Genomic DNA, 18,788 nt, shown 5'->3' with positions numbered 1-18,788 from the left:
AAAAAAAAAAAAGAAAACGTAAATATTAAATGGAGAAACGAGAAAAAAGAATAAATGTTTATTAGAGCTCCGCTCTTCAGCCCCTCATGGGAATGCCTGCACCGGCTCCGCTATTGCTCGCAACTCTCTATCGAGTTATTGAGCCCGAGAATCCCACTCGTCGAGTCGATAGGTACGTATCACCACTGGGTCCCACGTAAACTTGGGTAAACGAAGCAGCTCCCACAACTGCTCCGATACCGTTCGGTGGCACTTGCGGCAACGTCGGTCTACCATCTTTTCACAGCAGCAGATCATACACCTGTTTCGGACTGCCAACCGAGCTCTCCCGTGGGGACCATAGCAACGGTCCGTATCGAAGAACCAGACGCACTCGTCACAGAACGGTCGTAACTCCGCTGGTGGATTCGTGCAGCTACGCGCACAATGTTCCCACGAGTAACATCTCGCACATCCCGCGGGAGCGACGCGGGTTGCCCATTGTCGCTGCCATGCTGCCACCTGCTGATGGAAGATCCCTTCCACCTCCACCTTCCATTCGGCGGTCCCTGGGGTAGTACGGTTCCTCTGGATATATTCCCGGGATACTGCCATTGCTGAAATAAAACCCTTTTCCTTACTCCTATAAGCTCCTTAACACAAGATTACCCCATAAGCGATAGCAGAAAATAGCAGAGAGTAGCGAACGCAATAAAGTAAGCAATAGTAGTAGAAGCAGCAGCTACTTAGGCTAGAATAGACCAAGGGAGACATCATGTGACCACCAACACTGAATTCATGGACGCCAAAGCGAGTGTACCCTCGATCGCCTGAGCCACATTCTCAGTCCGCCTGAGCAGTTTCAGAAATTTTATGTGACTGCGACCCACCGATTTACCATCAAGAGTTGTCAATTCCACAATCACCGGTGTGACCACCTTATCAACCACCAATGGACCGACAAACCTTGGAGCCAACTTCCCAACCACTTGGTCGCTCTTCTTAGACAACACCTTGTTTGGCCGATACACATGATCCCCCACTTTAAAAACTCCCACTCGGCGAGTTCTATTGTAATATCTGGCATAGCGTTCCGAAACCCGACGGATGTTCTGGTTGACCACATCCCTCAAGTCCACCATCCGATCCATGCGTTCTATCCAGGATGATCGATCCACATCGGCATTGAGTTGAACTGCATCATTATTGTGCCCATAACATCTCATCGGACACGGATCTCGTCCAAAGTTGAGGAAAGCTGGGCTCACTCCCAAGCTTTCATGATTGGCAGTGTTATAAGCGAATTGAAACTCGTGTATGTGCGTATCCCACTCCCGATGGTCGTCTTCTAGATAGCTCATGATCATGGTCTTAATATTCCGATTTACGCGCTCCACTGGGTTGGCTTGAGCATGATACGGTGGCGTGGTTATGTGTTGGATCCCACACTCCTCAATAACAGATTGCACGTCTTTATTGAGATACTCCCGACCGTTATCGGTCCAAAACACCTTTGGAGTACCCCATCGGTTCAGAATTGCTTGTCTGAGCCCATAGGCCACGGTTTTCCCGTTGGCTGCCCGTACTGGAACACATTCAATCCAGCGTGTATACAAATCCTCAAAGATTATCAAATAAGCAAACCCTGACTTTGAACTTGTGAAAGACATGGTGTCTGCGGCCACCACTTCCCATGGTTCCATTGGCGCGCGAGTTTCCATCAATCCCAGCGGCTTCTGTTGGACCGGCTTAGCCTCAATACATGTTTCACACTCCGATACGTACTGACGAATGTCCTTGGCCATACCTGGCCAATAATACCGTTCTTTGATACGCTCCAGGGTCTTCCGAATGCCCAAATGGCCTGATTGAGGATGGTCATGAGCCTGTTGCAGCACCCACCATTTATCCGCAGGTGGTACTACCAACTTCCAACTATCATCACCCTCAGCAATCAAACTCTCCATTGGCGCCGACACTCGTTTGTACATTCGTCCATTTTCCAATCGATACCCCACTATCGAGTTTGGATCGGCTTCCAACATCTGACACTTCTCAGCGTACCAGTCATCCTCTGCCTCATCTTCCAGGGCGTCTAGCTCGTCTACCGGGCTTTCCTCTCCCTCGAATCGCCGAGATAATGCGTCGGGGGCCTCATTTTACGACCCGCGGCGATACCCAATCCGCATGTCATATTCAGACAATTCCAGGGCCCATCTGGCCAATTTTCCGGTGGGATCCCGTGTATTCATCAACCACCGGAGACTGGAATGGTCTGTCACCACAGTGAATGTGTAGCCCTCCAGGTATGGACGAAATTTTCTCACTGCCCACACCACAGCAAGACACTCTTTTTCTGTGGTGCTGTAGTTGGCTTCCGCTGGAGTTAACGATTTGCTGGCACAGGCAATCAGTCGTTCTTTGTCCTCTTCCCGTTGGACCAGCACTGCACCCAATCCTGATTGACTGGCATCGGTGTATAACACAAATGGTAAAGAATAATCGGGCGTACTCAAAACTGGTGCCTCCACCAGGGCCTGTTTCAATGCCTGGAATGCAGCTTCCTCGACTTCAGTCCACTTCCACTGGGTACTCTTGCGTGTCAACCTGAATAGGGGTCCAGCGACACAGGTGACATTCTTGAGATGGCGGTGGTACCAATTGATCATTCCATTGAACCGTCTGACTTGTCGCACAGTCTTTGGTGTCGGATAATTCACGATTGGCTCGATTTTCTCTGGGTCTGGCCTCAATCCATCCTTATCCGACAGGAAACCCAAAAATCGAGCTTGAGATTGGCAGAATTTACTTTTCTCAAAATTTAGAGTAAATCCTGCCTCTCGTATTCGTCTCAGGACTTCCGACAATATCTCTAAGTGCTTCTCAAACGTCGGAGTGATCACTATGATGTCGTCCAAGTACGCTGCAGCACAAGGTTTCAAATCTGGAGTGATGATACGATCAATTCCCCGTTGGAAGGTGGCAGGCGCATTACATAACCCCATTGGCATCCTCTTGTACTGGTAGAGGCCTCTACCAGGTACCCAGAACGCTGTATATGGCCGACATTGTTCAGTCAACAGGATCTGATAATACGCAGAATTCATATCGATTGTCGAGATGTAATGGGCTTCACCACAGCCATCCAATACTTCATGTATTGGGGGTGAACGATAGGCGTCACGTTCGGTCACTGCATTTACATCTCTAAAATCCATGCACATTCTGTATTTTCCATTGGGCCGTTTCACCATCACCGGTTGACTCAGCTACTCGGACGACGCCGCTGGTTCAATTATGTCCTCAGTTACCATTTGATCCACAATTTCCTGCATGGCTTCCAACACCACTGGCGATCGCCGATATACCCGTTGTTTGACCGGTTTATGTGCTTTCAGCCTGATATCATGCTCAACCAAATGTGTCAGACCCAATCCTGGTGCCATCAAACTCTTCTGATGTTCGATAAATTGCTGCAACCGTTTTGTTTCCTCACCAGTCAGCTCTTGTAGCGCACACAGAGATTTCCGAGCACCAACGGACATTTCCCGAGTCAACTCATGCCACTCGCCATCGCGTATCCGCCATAAGTTACGTTGCAGGTCCAATTGCATTTGGAAATGGTCAATGAAATTCATACCAATTAGATTTAGTGACCCCAGTCGTGGTATATAGTGTATTGGGAATGTCACCTCTTCGACATTATCGGTAGTATGATTGGCCATGCCAAATCTAGTAGGAGTTTCTTCCATCATATATGGACACCCTGAGTCCATGAGTTCCTTGGCAAATGACCCAAACACTTTAGTTTTGGCACCAGTGTCAATAATAGCAATGCGAGACATTCCTGCAGCACTTATTGTAACCATTGGCCGAGCACGCCCTGTCTTGAACCTCCAAAACCCACTGGTGATTCGTGACCTCGCCCGATCCCACGATGGCTGTATTGCATGTAATGTATCCGTCAACACATCCATGGTCGCGTCTAATTCCTGCGCAGAACATCCATTGGACTGATGACTGCTGGCGTGTACCTCGACCTTGACCCGAATACGTTGTGTTAGTACTGTCGGTTGAGGGATTACCACGCTATGGGAACCGTCACCCTCTATTGACGGCTCGCATTGGCGTTTTTTGGCTGCACTGACCTCGGTGGACACTGGCAAGTTACTGCAGTCTTGCCCACGGTGCCACATCGAGGACACACATCACGATGAGGTTCACGGCAGTCGTAGCTCAAATGCTGCAGTGAACCGCAGTTGAAACAGAAGCGTGGACGCCGGAATGACGGCGCACACGGGTTCAACCGGCCATTGTTCCGTGATGTCGACGGATTAGGGGTACTGTCGCTGACTGGTACCACTGGCGATGCTGGAGGGGGATTTTGTTTCACCCCCGGTGTCTTTGACCCAGCTTGGGTATCGGTACTAGATGTGATACCCACTGGCGCCAATTCTTGTCCCAATTTCCGTTTTTCGCGTTTCTTGACCTTTCCGGGTTTGGCCTGTTCCCTTGGTGGCGGTTGATGCGTGGCAATCCCAAGACCTTGCACATCCACAGCATGAAGCAACCCTTTATGCTCACGGGGTTGTTTTGGGCCATTGTTGTTTCATGCCGAATTCCCGCACTGCGCATGAGCACTGATAGTCGACGTAGAAATTCGTCTCCTGTCATCGAGCCGTCTCCCGCAAAGGACAACTTCCAATTTCGCGCTATAGCCCCATAGTCGCGATCATGGCCCCGCGATCTTGATCTCGAATGACGTTCTGCCCTCTGACTGGCATATGAGTCATTTGATGACCACGATCGGCTCCCACTGGAGTCCGAATCATCACCATGTGGTTGCTGTGTCCTCTGGCGATGGTGATGTGTCGATCCACGACCCTGGTTGGCCTCTGGTGGCCAATTAACGTGCACATGTGACGTGGATGTAGTGCACGCCAGTGGTATTGTGCTTATTTGCGTCCCACACGCATTTACGGTTCGCGTGAAAGCTCCATGACCTCCCATTGGTCTAGCTACTGTGTGAATGGTGCTCAAGTGAGATGGTATCGTAGTCACAGCACAACTCCGGATTGGTGATGATGCTCTGAATGGGTCCAATGGCCGTGTCACAGCCGCCATTGTGTGTCCGACGGTCATATTGGCCACCATCGTCGTGATTTTGTTCTCAAAAACCCGTAATACCTCCACGATATCACGATGAGTTGCAAACGCATCCATTGGGCTTGATTGAGACACCTCTGGGCTCACGACTGCCGCTGGTGTACTGGTTACTGGCACCACTGGAGCCCCAGACGTCACAGGTACTCCCACTTGGCTTCCCAGTGGTCGAATTCTCTCCAAGATGGCCACCTTGGCCCGTTCGCGACCCACAGCTGACTCCCGAACCAGTTCATCCACCAATGGGTCCCATAAGGCATCTTTGCCGTCGTCCCGGTCCATGAAACGCTTCACCCGGTCCCGAATGACTTCATCTGACCCATGATGATTCAACCATCGGCTACGCAGATATTCCCGAAGAGCTGGCACATCCACGTATTCAGGAATTGTATTGGAGTCCGCCGGGATTTCGTCGACTGATGGACTCCATCTCACGTTCAGGGCCCCTAACGCCCTCTGGTGGTATCGATTTAATCGATTCCTCAAAATCTGTGGTGAGCCGAATGTCGATAACCCAAAACTGGCCAATAACATTTTGAGTTTAGACGGTGGTTGGTCCATCAACCATGTGAGCTCCGATGGTGGAAGCGTGTCATCACCATCGTGATCTTCAACGTCCTCTACATTTAGGGTCTCATTTCCTGGACGTCTGTCCACCGCGGCCAACTCAGCTGCCAATGGAACGGGTTTCAGCTGATGTTCCCAGTCCTGTTGACCCGTTGGAGAGTCGTCCCCATTTCCACCGCGCATTCTCTTACACGCCTCCAACAAAGCACTTGAGTGGTCCCAAATGTCGCGCCACGATTCCATTTTTATTAAGACAAATTAATAACCAACTTAATAAATGAATACAAATAAATCAACCAATTGGTGAAGATATCAAACAAAATATAAACAAAAGATTGAAACAAACAACCCGAAATCTTATCTTGTAACCTAATTCTCCGCACCTAAACCTGAAATTCAAAATAAATCGACCCGTTCGATTCAATGGCTCCCTGGCCCCACGTTGGGCGCCATATAACGTTCTCTTCTATTTCGCGCGTCCCACGGCGGAGTGTAGTTGGCGCTCAATAGCCGTTATGGCTCTCCGTTGAACGAGAACTGAAAATAAAATACACCCAGAACCATATATCCCACCTGGAGATGTCCTGAATCTCCCTGGACTGGCTGCTCCGCTCAGGCTGGGTTAGAAATCCTAATTGGGCGCCAGTTCGTGTGCCCCACGAACAAAATCAACTCAAAGTTAGTTAGTTAACAGTAATTTAACTTGCCAAACCAATTAATAATGTATACAAAATAATTATAAATCTCATTTATAATAGAATAAATTTGTTGCTGACAACTGTTGCGTCGCCGCACATGCGCCGACCAACCATCATAATTACAAGCACATAAATAAAACGAATAATTACCCCACAGCCTCATAAATTATTCTTATAACTCAACCTAATCAGTAATTTTTGCTGATTTCAGCGCAGTTTTCACCTAACAAATTAATTGAGTACCAGCAATACAATAATAAAATTAAAATGTCAAACATAAACAAAATAATCATAAAATTAATAAGTGTAGAGACGTGTGAGCAGCGTGTGCTGCCATCTAATGCTCACTGACCTGATGTGAGACTGCCGCGACATTTAAATGTCGTGACAAATTTTTTAATTACATATATTTATGTTACACATAGCTGTAATTTTGCAATAATACTTTCTTTAACGTTTGCTATTAAACTAAATTAATTATTTACAAAAAAAAAAAATGTAATGTTTCTCATAGTTTTCAAATTTCTCATTAAAAAAAAATTGATATCAATTGTTTATTGTTATTTATACTCTTAAAAATTCTATTTTCATCAAAAGTAAGTAACATGACCTCTTTTATTTTTTATTAAAAAAAAAGGCCTATAAAAATTGAACTTCCGCTACGTGAAAATTTTTCTATTACCAGCCAAAGGATTTCTGAAAAGTGATAAAAAAAGTTCGGTTCACAACAGATATAAATTTAAACTACATCCAATATCATATCATTTATTTAAAAAAATGATGTATATGAAAAATTCATGATACTGAAATTAGCGGATATCTAATGTATTAATTATTTTATTCTTTTAGGTATTATAAATTATAAAAAAAAAAAAATTACCTGAAAAAAATTGCACCTACAGCTCTTTTAATTTCCTACATGAGCATATTTTTTTTTTTTTTGGTAATTGATTTGATAATTAAAAATTAACGAAATTAGTTAAAAAAACCAAAAGTGCACACCTGAATCACTCATTTTACTTTATTACTCATTTTAATTATTACTTTTATTCTATAACATTAATTTAATTTTTTTATAATGAATTTTTATTAAAGTTATGAAGTATCAATTGGTTTTTAACATTTTTTTAAATAACCTGCCTTTTTGTTTTAGATGTAGCTTTTTTTCAAACTTATACCCCTACGCTAGTGCTGCCACCAGTAGTTGATGAAGAAAAAAAAAATAAGAAAAACAATAAACATGGCAACTAAATTTTTTGTGAATAATCAGTTTTATGTTTTTCATTAATCACAATTAAACCAAAAGGATGTAGATAGTGATTTTCATAATCAATTTTGTGATAAAAAATACAAGGAAAAATAAAGAAAAAATGGGCTGGTTAATTGTGTCTTTCGAGAGTTATCGTGTCCACGAAGTTTAATATAATTAATTGACAGCACTGGTTTTTTCAGTTAAAATAATTTATATAAGGCTGGTAAAGTAATGAGTCGACTCAAAATTACGTTCAAATTGCCCCTTAATAAATTCTCTGTATGCTAGTATAAAATTTGATCCATTTTGATGTAATTAAAAGAGTGTAGAAATATTTTTGTGTGAGTAAAACAGTCGAAAAAATAAAAACAGTTCATAAAGCAGTTTCAGTGCTTTCGGGCTTGAAGTATGCAATAGTACATTTAATAATTGAAGGAAAAAGTTAAATAATTTAAAAATATTTTATTTGATTTACGTGGAACACAATGGTAAATAATTATTCATAAAATAATTAAAGAACATATGGTAAGTTGACAAATTAATGAGTGTGAATGTAGCAGACAAGAGACAAATTTTAAATAACAAATAAACAAATGAAACAATTAAAAATATGAAAATAAAAAAAGCACATACTCATTTTCAAATTCTATAAGTGTGCATTTTTTTAATTTTATTAGATTGTTATTTAATTCACTTATTTCAAAATTTAGAAAATTCACAATTGTCAGCTACATTCACACTCATTAAAATTTGATTAAGTCAAACATTCAATAAATTAATAATTAATTTAATTTAAAAGAAATATGTCAACCCCGACTTCGGTGTTTCTCAGCGTTATTCGGATAGAAGTTGTAAGTACCAAATCAGAAGGAGCTTCCTGTACGTAAAAGTTTATAAAATTATGTTTTGTTATTATTCTACAGTATATCAATATAAATATTTTGAATTTAAAGTGAAATGGCTACGAAAAAAATCCAAGGACGAAGAGAACCTCGGAATCGTACTATTGAAACATGTCCAGATGCTGCAGAAGATTCTGTTTAATTATTATCATCATTACCAATAAGATTTAATAAATCTAATTTTATATCAAAATCTGATTCAGAAGATTTACCACATTCGAGAAATATAGTATCTTCAAATGGGACTGTAAAAGGGACACAGTTGACTTTTTGTCCTTCAATCTAACAAATAAAATAATAAATTTTTTCTCTGGCAATCGATTTGTTGAAGTTACACAAGGAATCTCATATTTATATGAATAAGAGTATGTTATTTTCAACTTTTAAATATATACATATCTATAATACTGGCCATTTTTTAATTCACATTATTATTTTTGTAATGATACTGACTATAATTTGGACAATAATTTTTCTCATTAAATAGATTCAAATATTTACAAAAAAATTATTACAATAAGTTATGTATTTTTATACAATAATTTAAAAGTAAATAAGTGAAATAAAAAATAGTCAGAATGAATCTAGCATGAACTACAAAAATATTGCATTTACTTTTTAGTAAGTTGACAGCCATGCACCATGCGGTTGATAGAAGTCGTATAATTTGTATACTATCAGTACCAGCCACAATGAAATGTTATGACTTACTAACATTTACAGCTGTTAATCATCAAGATACATAATATTTTCGAATTTTACAAGATAATAATCCAAATCAATATATGGCTCTTATTACAATGCGTTCATCGGCAAGTAATATTCATTAATTCATTTATTAATAAAATGAAAAAGACGAATCACAATGTTTAGTGTTCATTGTATTTTTTTTCATTATAGGTTGCCAATTGTGTTTGAATCGATTACAATAAAATAATTCGATTTTTCCAAGAATAAGATAAAATCAAATAATTCGGAAATGTTTGAATTATTTTGAACTTTTCGAATTACTTGATTAGAATCGAGAAAATTCTGATCAGTTTTCAAATATTCAATTTTTATTTAATGGAGAGGTTTGTTCTTAAAGTAACAACAAATTATTTTTTCGTAAATTCGTGCCTGAGTTCTATTTGCCTCACAAAAATTTGAATTCGTAGAAATACAATTTTGAGTCATTAACAAAAATTTTGAAGTTATTTGAAAATTTACGAATAATCTGAAAACTTACGAATAGTTCGATTCGATACGAATAATTCATAAGTTCAAACTATTCGTACACCCCTATTCTTTACTCAATACAATTTTCTTTTAGGCTACTGCCAATCAATTTTATGAAATCTGCTATGGTGCTCCTTATAACTCTTTTGAACAAGATGTTGTACGTCACATGGTATTTATTTCAAGAGTCGAAGTAGCTGATAATGAATGCCCCTAGCGGGACCTACAGAACTACCACCATGTCCAGTTTATTTAGAACGAATTGATGAAAGCGTTGATGGAATATTGACGATATTTAGCAAAAATACATTTCATTCAAATTGCCTAGTTAAGTGGGATGATACTTCTTGTCCTGCATGTCAATATTCATAAACCCAAGAGCCGTTAGAAGACAGTCATTGTATGGAGTGTGGTAACTAATTTATTTTTATCCATAAACTTTACTAGTTATAAAATAAAATTTATGCGATAAATTTTCTAGTTAGCTGAAAGTACAAGAAATGATGCTCGATGGATTTGTTTAATTGTTGTCATATTGGTTGTTTACGTTATCATCAAGAGCATACAATGCATTTGAGCATCACCGTGATACTTATCACTTCTACACCATGCAATTAGATAATAATAGAGTTTGGAACTACGTCGAGGACAATTTCGTTCATTGCTTACTTCAAGATAAAGATAAAAAGATGGTTGAAGGAATTTACGAGCCTAGTAAAGGTAAAGCTGCATTAGATGAAAAAGTTGATGCTATTAAGTTCGAATTCACCTATTTACTCACTTCACTAAAAATTAGAACAATATTCGTACCATTTGAAGGATAATTTATTAATAAATAAAATGAACACAATTTCAAGTCGTTTGTTTTTAAAATAATGATTGAAAAAAAAAAAAAAAAAAAAAAAAAAAAAAAAAAAAAAAACACTTAAAAAACCTGTGATGTTCGTCAGTACGTATGGATAGTGGTAAACAATAACGTAAAAAATTAACAACTGGTTTATCTATTTTATTTTTTATTACGTTTGAATTCTAAAATAGAAGAACTCTTGTGAAAACGACTATTCAAGTCTTTTTGGTTAATATATAATTAATGAAAACTTTAAATTGACAATTCATGAAAAAATTTAGATGTCATTATTTTTTTTATCACTTTAATATTTTTTTTGCATGTAGTAAATTTATCTAAAGTTCATTTTTAAAATGATCATATAAGTTGTGCAATTGTGGATATATAAGTTTTTAAAAGTGTGTACGACTCCGAATCATTAGGATTTGCTATAAGTACGGCTGTAATTATAATGCGAAATAAATATTATTCTAGACTCTTTTTTTGAGTAAATGAGCAAGCTGAACTTTTAGTTTTCTAAAAGTGTGGACGGCTGCGAATCATTTTGATTTGCTATAAGTACGGCTGTGATTATAATGCGATATAAATATTATTCTAGATTCTTTTTTAAGTAAATTAGCAAGCTGAACTTTTAGTTCTCTAAAAGTGTGTACGGCTGCAAATCATTTTGATTTGCTATAAGTACGGCTGTAATTATAATGTGATATAAATATTATTCTAGACTCTTTTTTAAGTAAATGAGCAAACTGAACTTTTAGTTCTCGAAAAGTGTGTACAGTTGCAAGTCAGCTATAAGTCTGCACGATGGATAGGGTTGCACATTTTGCGATTCAATTTAATATTGACTGCACTGTCACAGTGACACCATCAGAGCGTTAACATTTTTGCTGGTGTTTTGATCGATTTTTAAAGCTTAGCATTAAAATGGAAATAACAACAAAATAATGCAGAATTTCAAAACAATTTATCAGAGATAATTTGTAGGAAATAAAATTGTTCACAAAAAAAATTCCATGGCATTGTATGATAAGTCCAATAGTTTCGCCGAAAAAGTAAAAAGGTCTCGAAATTTATTCTAACTTGACTTCAAAGTCTAAAAACTTTTGAACAGATGGATTTATCGAAAAATGATAAGAGACTTTTTGTAGAGCGTTAAATTCCCTACAACAATGAATGCTGGGCTTATTTGTACATTGATCCATTGTCGAGGTAAAACATTCCAAACTAAAAAAATTTTTTTACCATGTTATTTAAATGGGAAATCGAATTTTTCGATGAGTGAAGCCCCTAATTGACTTAGATTTTTTTTTTCAAGCGGGAATTTTTTTTGTGTTCTATAAATTATTAGTTCTCAAGGTAGGACAGAAAAAAAAATATTGCCTAAATATGAAACACCCTACTATATATACTTGACTAAATGCAATTTTTCTCGTTACTATATCTTTACTACATTAACTCAATCCGAATAAGATTCACTTACATTTGTAAATAATTTTTTCGGGCAAAGGATTGTTTTCTTGGTAAATTCTGGAGTTAAAAATAGAGCTATCCAGAATGCGTACACTTGCCAATTGTCAAAATTTGTTCAGATTGCAACTGAAAAATTTAATAAAAGAGTATACATTATTTTCTATAAAGAAAAAACACGCTAATTGTTTGTGATAACCGAGGTAATAATTCAGGCTTAAATGTAGAGCTGCTTCTACACGAAATATGAAAACGTATTTTATACTGCATTGACACTCATATTTTCTATAATTTACTTGAATTATACTTTTGTGTTACGTACTTTTCTGTTACGTTTGCGTACTTATCAGTTGAACTGCAAATGTAGTTCATCTTTTCAAGATGAATGTCATTTGACTTTTTTTCCATAGAGTAATAGTTAAGCCCTTGAATAGAATTAGAGATACATTTTCATATAAATAGGGAAGAGTGGGGTCAATTGAACCATGGGGCTATTGAACCAGTAAGCTTAAAAAATCTAACAAAATTGTAACGGGGTAAATTCGTAATTACCGCGTTCAAGTAAATTCAAATAAAATCTATCACGCGCACTGTCGGTCATGTGACATTACCACTTCGGGTATTCCGGGTAGGTAGCGACTAGTCGTCCGGAAATGGAAATTTCACTTGCTCGACCGTCGACCCCACCTAGAGTTAAGTAGGAGAAAAAAGGACAACTATAGTCAAGAGTGAGCGAGCAATTATAAACGAGGACCGGAACGAGAATCGGGCATTAACCATCGGGACGTCCGAATAGAGAGGTGGAGAGACAAAGTGACGAGACAACCGACGCTATAACAGACGCCGTTAATTTAATTAAACAGGTAATTAATTAATTATTAGCTTGAGTTATTGTGGAACCAAGCGATGAAAATCTTGATTATTAATAACAAATACCAGGCAGTTAGCCGGTATTTTACATAAAAACATTACTGATTGCGTCTGATTGAACAGGTTGAAGGAGAGTAAGGAGAGAGAGAGAGGAAAGAAAAAAAAACAGAGAGAGAGACGGAACCAAAAGTAGACCAAACAATTACAAGGACAAAATTAATTAGAAAACCTGGACAGAGACACGACGGCGAAAAGAGCTGGAGAGTTTAATTGTTGAGGTATTTATAAAATTTATTCCAGGCGGGAAGCCGGAAAATTTTATTAAATACTTGGCATACGTTTAAAATCGTCGCGTTTAAAGTAAATTCTCGCGAATTAAATTAATTTTATAAAGAAAATTAATAAATTAAAATTCGGAGATAATTTTAGTAATTAATTAACTCCAGGCAGGTAGCCGAAGCCATTGCGTTAAAAATATTTCCAGGCAGGTAGCCGGAATTTTTCTAGAAGTTTCCAGGTGGGTCGAGTGACGCGCGCACCGGAACTGTCGAATCTAGTCATAATCGCTAGTCAATCATTAATTACTTATAAGTAAAATTTAATAAAAATAATAAAATGAATAAAATCAATTAAAATTGTCTCGGGAAAATAAGAGAGGTCCATGGTCGAAGTCGTCGTAAAATTAATCAGGAGAATTTACGTAATTAAAGAAATTATAATTAATTAAGAAAAAGGCGTAAATAAAATAAGAATAATTATTGTGGTGATAGTAGTACCTGAAGAAACGTGTTATTAAATTACTTAGTGAAGGTTGTGATATTAAAATAAGTGATAAGAAATTAAAAAGAAATAATACTCAATAAAATAGGAAAGGAAAATCAATTAATAAATTAATTAATAATTATATAATTCTCTGAATTAATTGAATTATTAATTGCGGAAAATTAATTTAAATTAAGTGTGTGTAAAATAAGTCCAGGGGACCGAGTGAGTGTGTGAGTGAAATAAGTAAGAAATTAAGGGAAAATATTAGTAATTAAGTATCACGAAGGTTAAGCGATTTTTAATCAGAGAGTGTGTGAGTGTGTGGAAATGCCAAAGGTAGTTGGCTAATTTAGTAATTAAGTGTCGCGAAGGTAAAGCGATTTTAAACCAGAGTGGGAGTGTGTGGAAACGCCAAAGGTAGTTGGCTGATTATTAGATAAAATTATTGCAGGTAAATAATTAAAATGTTATAAGGTCAATTAATGTTATAAAGGTTATAAGGTTTAATGATGTTATAAAGGTTATAAGGTAAATTAAGGTCATAAGGTTATAAGGTTTAATGTTATAAAGGTTATAAGGTTCAATGTAATAAGGTTTATATAAGAAGTTATAAGGGTTATAAAAGGTATAAAATATAAGGTTTATAAAAGGTCATAAGTGAAGTTAAATTATAAAGGTAAAATAGGTCATTGGAAAATAAAGGTTTAACTTGTGAATTGAAATAGTAAATTATTTATAAGTTATCCTTCCTCATCCTCCTCTTACAATTAAATAAAATTACACCGACCCTGAAGATTTAAGATCCGGTTCTGGGAGGCCGTTATCACTTCCAGTGGCGCCCTTAAAAAGGTAATTTAAGGACGACCAGAGTAACAGCATAGCCCTGTTATAAAATATAAAAATGAGTCGTCCTCTTGGGATTATATTTTAATACACTAAACCTTAGTCTGACCAAAATTTGGGACCTATATGATGACTTAATTTAAAAAAATTCAAGTTTTTGTGTTTTTTAGCATTTTAACTTTTTTTTCAGCTTTTGACAAATTGTTTAATAATTTTTTATTTTTCATATGTAATATTAAAATTTTTTTGTAATACCTTCATACGTATATTAGTCATAAATTTCTAACTTTACTTCTAGTAAAATAGTTCTTAAATATTTTTTTAAAACTAATTATTTCGATAAAACCATATGGGGTCAATTGAACCAGTACTCTCGGGGACAGTTGAACCCCACGAATCACAATGTAAGCATCAGACGTGCGCGCGCATCTTGACTAAATGTCAAAAAAAGCTAAACTAACCAAGAAAAAAAATAATTATATTGGCAGAAGTTGTAAAAGTGATTGTTATAACATATAATATTATAAAAAATAATAAATATTATGAGAAGTTATTTTAGTTTTAAGCTGTAATGAATAGTAAATTATGCATTAAAGTCATTCGTTTGTGGTTCTAATACTCTTGGTTCAATTGTCCCCGAATAGTGGTTCAATTGCCCCCGCAAAGGGGACGATTGAACCATTTGATGCAGCTGTACAATTTCGTATTTATTGAAAATTTTCATCATTCGTAAAGTAATGTGCTTATGAGAAATGATAGTCTATATAATAAGTTATAATTTCGTAAAAAAAAAGTTATCATTTTGCTTTTATTCATATAAAAAAAAAAATGTCAAAGTATTTTTGGTTCAATTGACCCCACTCTCCCCTACACATTCAGGACTAATTACGTAATAAAAACATTTGTCAGACGATTTTTTCGTGACAGACTTTTTTTTAGAGAATTTTATGCTACATAAGAATAAATTATGGTCTAAGTAGAAAAAAAAATTCTTCACAGGTTGCGGTGGAGAGAAGTGTAAAAAAATGAATTTTGTATGTTATTTCAATTGGAAAACTGGCAAATGAATTGGCGACCTCTAAAAATGGTAGTTAAGGGCTCAAATTATGACCAAATTTTTTTTTCTACATATTCTACGAGATTTTGAGTCAGCACCTTGAAAAAAAAAATATTGCTCTGAAACGAAGCACCCTAATATATATATATATATATATATATATATATATATATATATATATATATATGGGTGCTTCGTTTCCGGCGAAAGTATTTTTCTTGTTGCTCATCAAAATATTGTTTTTCAATGCTAAAACAAAACTTCCTGCCAAGTTTGAGCTCTTAATTACAATCCGAAGTACTTTCCATTTGATTTCCAAGATTTCCTACTTAAAATACACGTAAATTAAATTATTTTTTTTTTTAACTTTCCAATACTGAGTGGCGTTTCAAGATATTGAGGCGGTTTTGGTCGCAAATTGTAGGGCATTTGGTGTTCTTCAAAAATGCCTATAGTATCTTAGCTGTAATTCCAGCTGTTTCATTGATGTCCGCTGAGGAAGTCATTTTTCGTTTCAAATTGACGTTTATTGACTTGAAGAACGTAAACCAATGAATGCAAACAAAAAATGTGAGTCAGAATTTTATAGGAAATTTTATTCTCATTAAAAACAGCCTTATGACTCATGTCACTAAAGTCCATAGTTTCCGAGTTATAGGAGTTTTAATAATTTAAAAAATATAATATAAAAAAAAAAAAAATGACAATTTCTATTTTATTTTTTAAATTATTAAAACTCCTATAACTCGAAAACTATGGACTTCAGCGACTTGATTCATAAGGCTTCTTTTGAAGGGATTAAAATTCCCTATGAAATTCTCATTTAAATTTTTGGTGTGCATTCATTGGTTTACGGTCTGCACGCCAATAAACGTCAATTTGATACGAAAAATGACTTCCTCGCGGACACAAATGAAACAGCTGAAATTACAGCTAAATTACTTTTTGCACTTTTGAAGAACACCAAATACCCTACAATTTGCGACCAAAACCGCGTCAATATCATCAAACGCAGTTGAGTATTAGAAAATTAAAAAAAAAAAAATTTCATTTACGTGTATTCTAAACGAAAAATCTTGTAAATCAAATGGAAAGTACTGAGGATCTGAATTAAGTGATCAAACTTGGCAGGAATTTTGTTTTCACCATAAAAAACAATATTTTGCTTGATGAGTAACAAAAAAAAATACTTTCGCCGGAAATGAAGCACTCTAATATATATATTAGACTGTTTCAATTTAGAGGACTATTTTTATTTTTTTGATGAACATTGAAAAATCAAAAGGGTATCTTAAAATATGGTGACAGTTAAAATTTGAGCTCTTAATGTTGATATTAAAAGGTGGCGATTGATAATTTTCGATTTTTCATTTAGTAACATGGTACAAAATACATAACTTCCGATAAAATCAAGATGCGAAAAATCTCTTCTCAAACATTCTGTAGCAAATTAACTGATCTACAAAAAAGGTCTTCAATGATTTTTGCATAAATGCAACCATTCACGAGATATTTGACGTCAAAGTTTGACACAATTCGAAGAACTTGTTTTTGCTCGTTCTGAATTTTATACCATGTCAATAAATGAGAATTCGAAAATTTTCAATACAGTTTTTTTTTTTGTAGGAAATGGAATGCTTTACAAAAAAAGTTTCTTATTATTTTTTGATAAATCTATCTATTCAAAACTTATTGGAGCTTGAAGTCAAGTTAGAGTAAACTTCTAAATCTTTTTACTTTTCCGGTGAAACTGTCGGACTAATCATAAAATGTCATAGAATCTTTTTTGTAGACAATTTCATTTCCTACAAATTATCTCTTATACATTTTTTTCCTAAGTTATGCATTCTTTTCTACATGTAGTTATTACCATTTTAATGTCAAGCTCCCAAAAAAAGTGTTTTGATCGATTTTAAGAGCTCGATCGATCAAAACACTTTTCTTAGGAGCTTGGCATTAAAATGGAAATAACTAGAAGATGATGCAGAATTTGAAAAAAATTTATCACAGACAATTTGTAGAAAATAAAATTGTCTACAAAAAAGATTCTATGACATTTTATGATTAGTCCGATAGTTTCACCGGAAAAGTGAAAAGATCTCGAAGTTTATATTAACTTGACTTCAAGCTCCAAGAACTTTTGTACAGATGGATTTATCAAAAAATAATAAGAAACTGTTTTTGTAGGTCATTTAATTTCCTACAAATAACTGCATTGAGAATTTTCGAATTCTCATTAGTTGACATGGTATAAAATTCAGATCGAGCAAAAACAAGTTCTTCGAATTGTGTCGAACGTTGACGTCCCACTCAAGGTTGAAATTGAGTCAAAACGACTTAAATAACCCAAATGACTTTCGAAGGAGTAAATTTAGCAAAAAATGTTAAAAGACCTCTTTTGTAGAGTTGTTACGTCCTGGTTGATGTTTTGGCACTGGCGTATTGTGCCGTCGATTTGAATTGGACGTAATGAAAACTTACATATAATTATAAATAATTATTAAGTATGGGTTGCACAGCCACCATTTGGTGGTTGAAATAACTGGTTGTTTGATAATTTATTATTTTATATCTCAATCCGATTTATTCAATTGTAAAAGAATAATTTTGAATGATGTGCAAATATACAATTGAATCAATTCATAAAGTTGTTAAAGTACTCCTAACAATAACTTCAAAAATGTGAGAAAGTAGTTGAGTATTTAATATTGAGCCTAACTGCTCTCGATGATTCTATATTTCAGACTGATTTCTCTAGATCGAGAAAAACTAGAGTAAGTCTCTTATCAATACGAGGCGCTTGGGCATCAGGCCCGCGCATCGTTCGATATAGAGGGGTGGATCGAGATAAGCAATATTCTCGAATGATCCATTCTCCGTTCTCAAGCTTTCTCTACTTTTGTTATTAACAAATGAGTCACTTATATACAAACAAACGTTATCTTAGAACAAAATAGATGTTTGAGCAGCTGCACGTCACGAGGATTTACTCGAGGCGTCAATGTTTATTTGTACATAACAAATATTAAGAGAAAAATAACTTTGTCAATATATTTTAAATATTCAAAAAAATATTGTACTATTTTATATTCTATTATTTTATATTATTATATTATTACATCAAATTATAAATCAAACGAACTTACCTGTAAGTGAAGTT

General features: G+C 36.0%; 1 pseudogene; it reads left to right on the top strand.

The window, feature by feature from the left end:
- The first annotated feature begins 8,616 nt into the window (after positions 1–8,616).
- Positions 8,617–10,603, top strand: LOC103575572 (BRCA1-associated protein-like; annotated as a pseudogene).
- Positions 10,604–18,788: the final 8,185 nt, after the last annotated feature.

This window comes from Microplitis demolitor, chromosome 4 (genome assembly GCF_026212275.2).
Source record: "Microplitis demolitor isolate Queensland-Clemson2020A chromosome 4, iyMicDemo2.1a, whole genome shotgun sequence".
Lineage (NCBI taxonomy): Eukaryota > Metazoa > Arthropoda > Insecta > Hymenoptera > Braconidae > Microplitis > Microplitis demolitor.
This window is presented reverse-complemented; position numbering and strand designations above follow the sequence as displayed.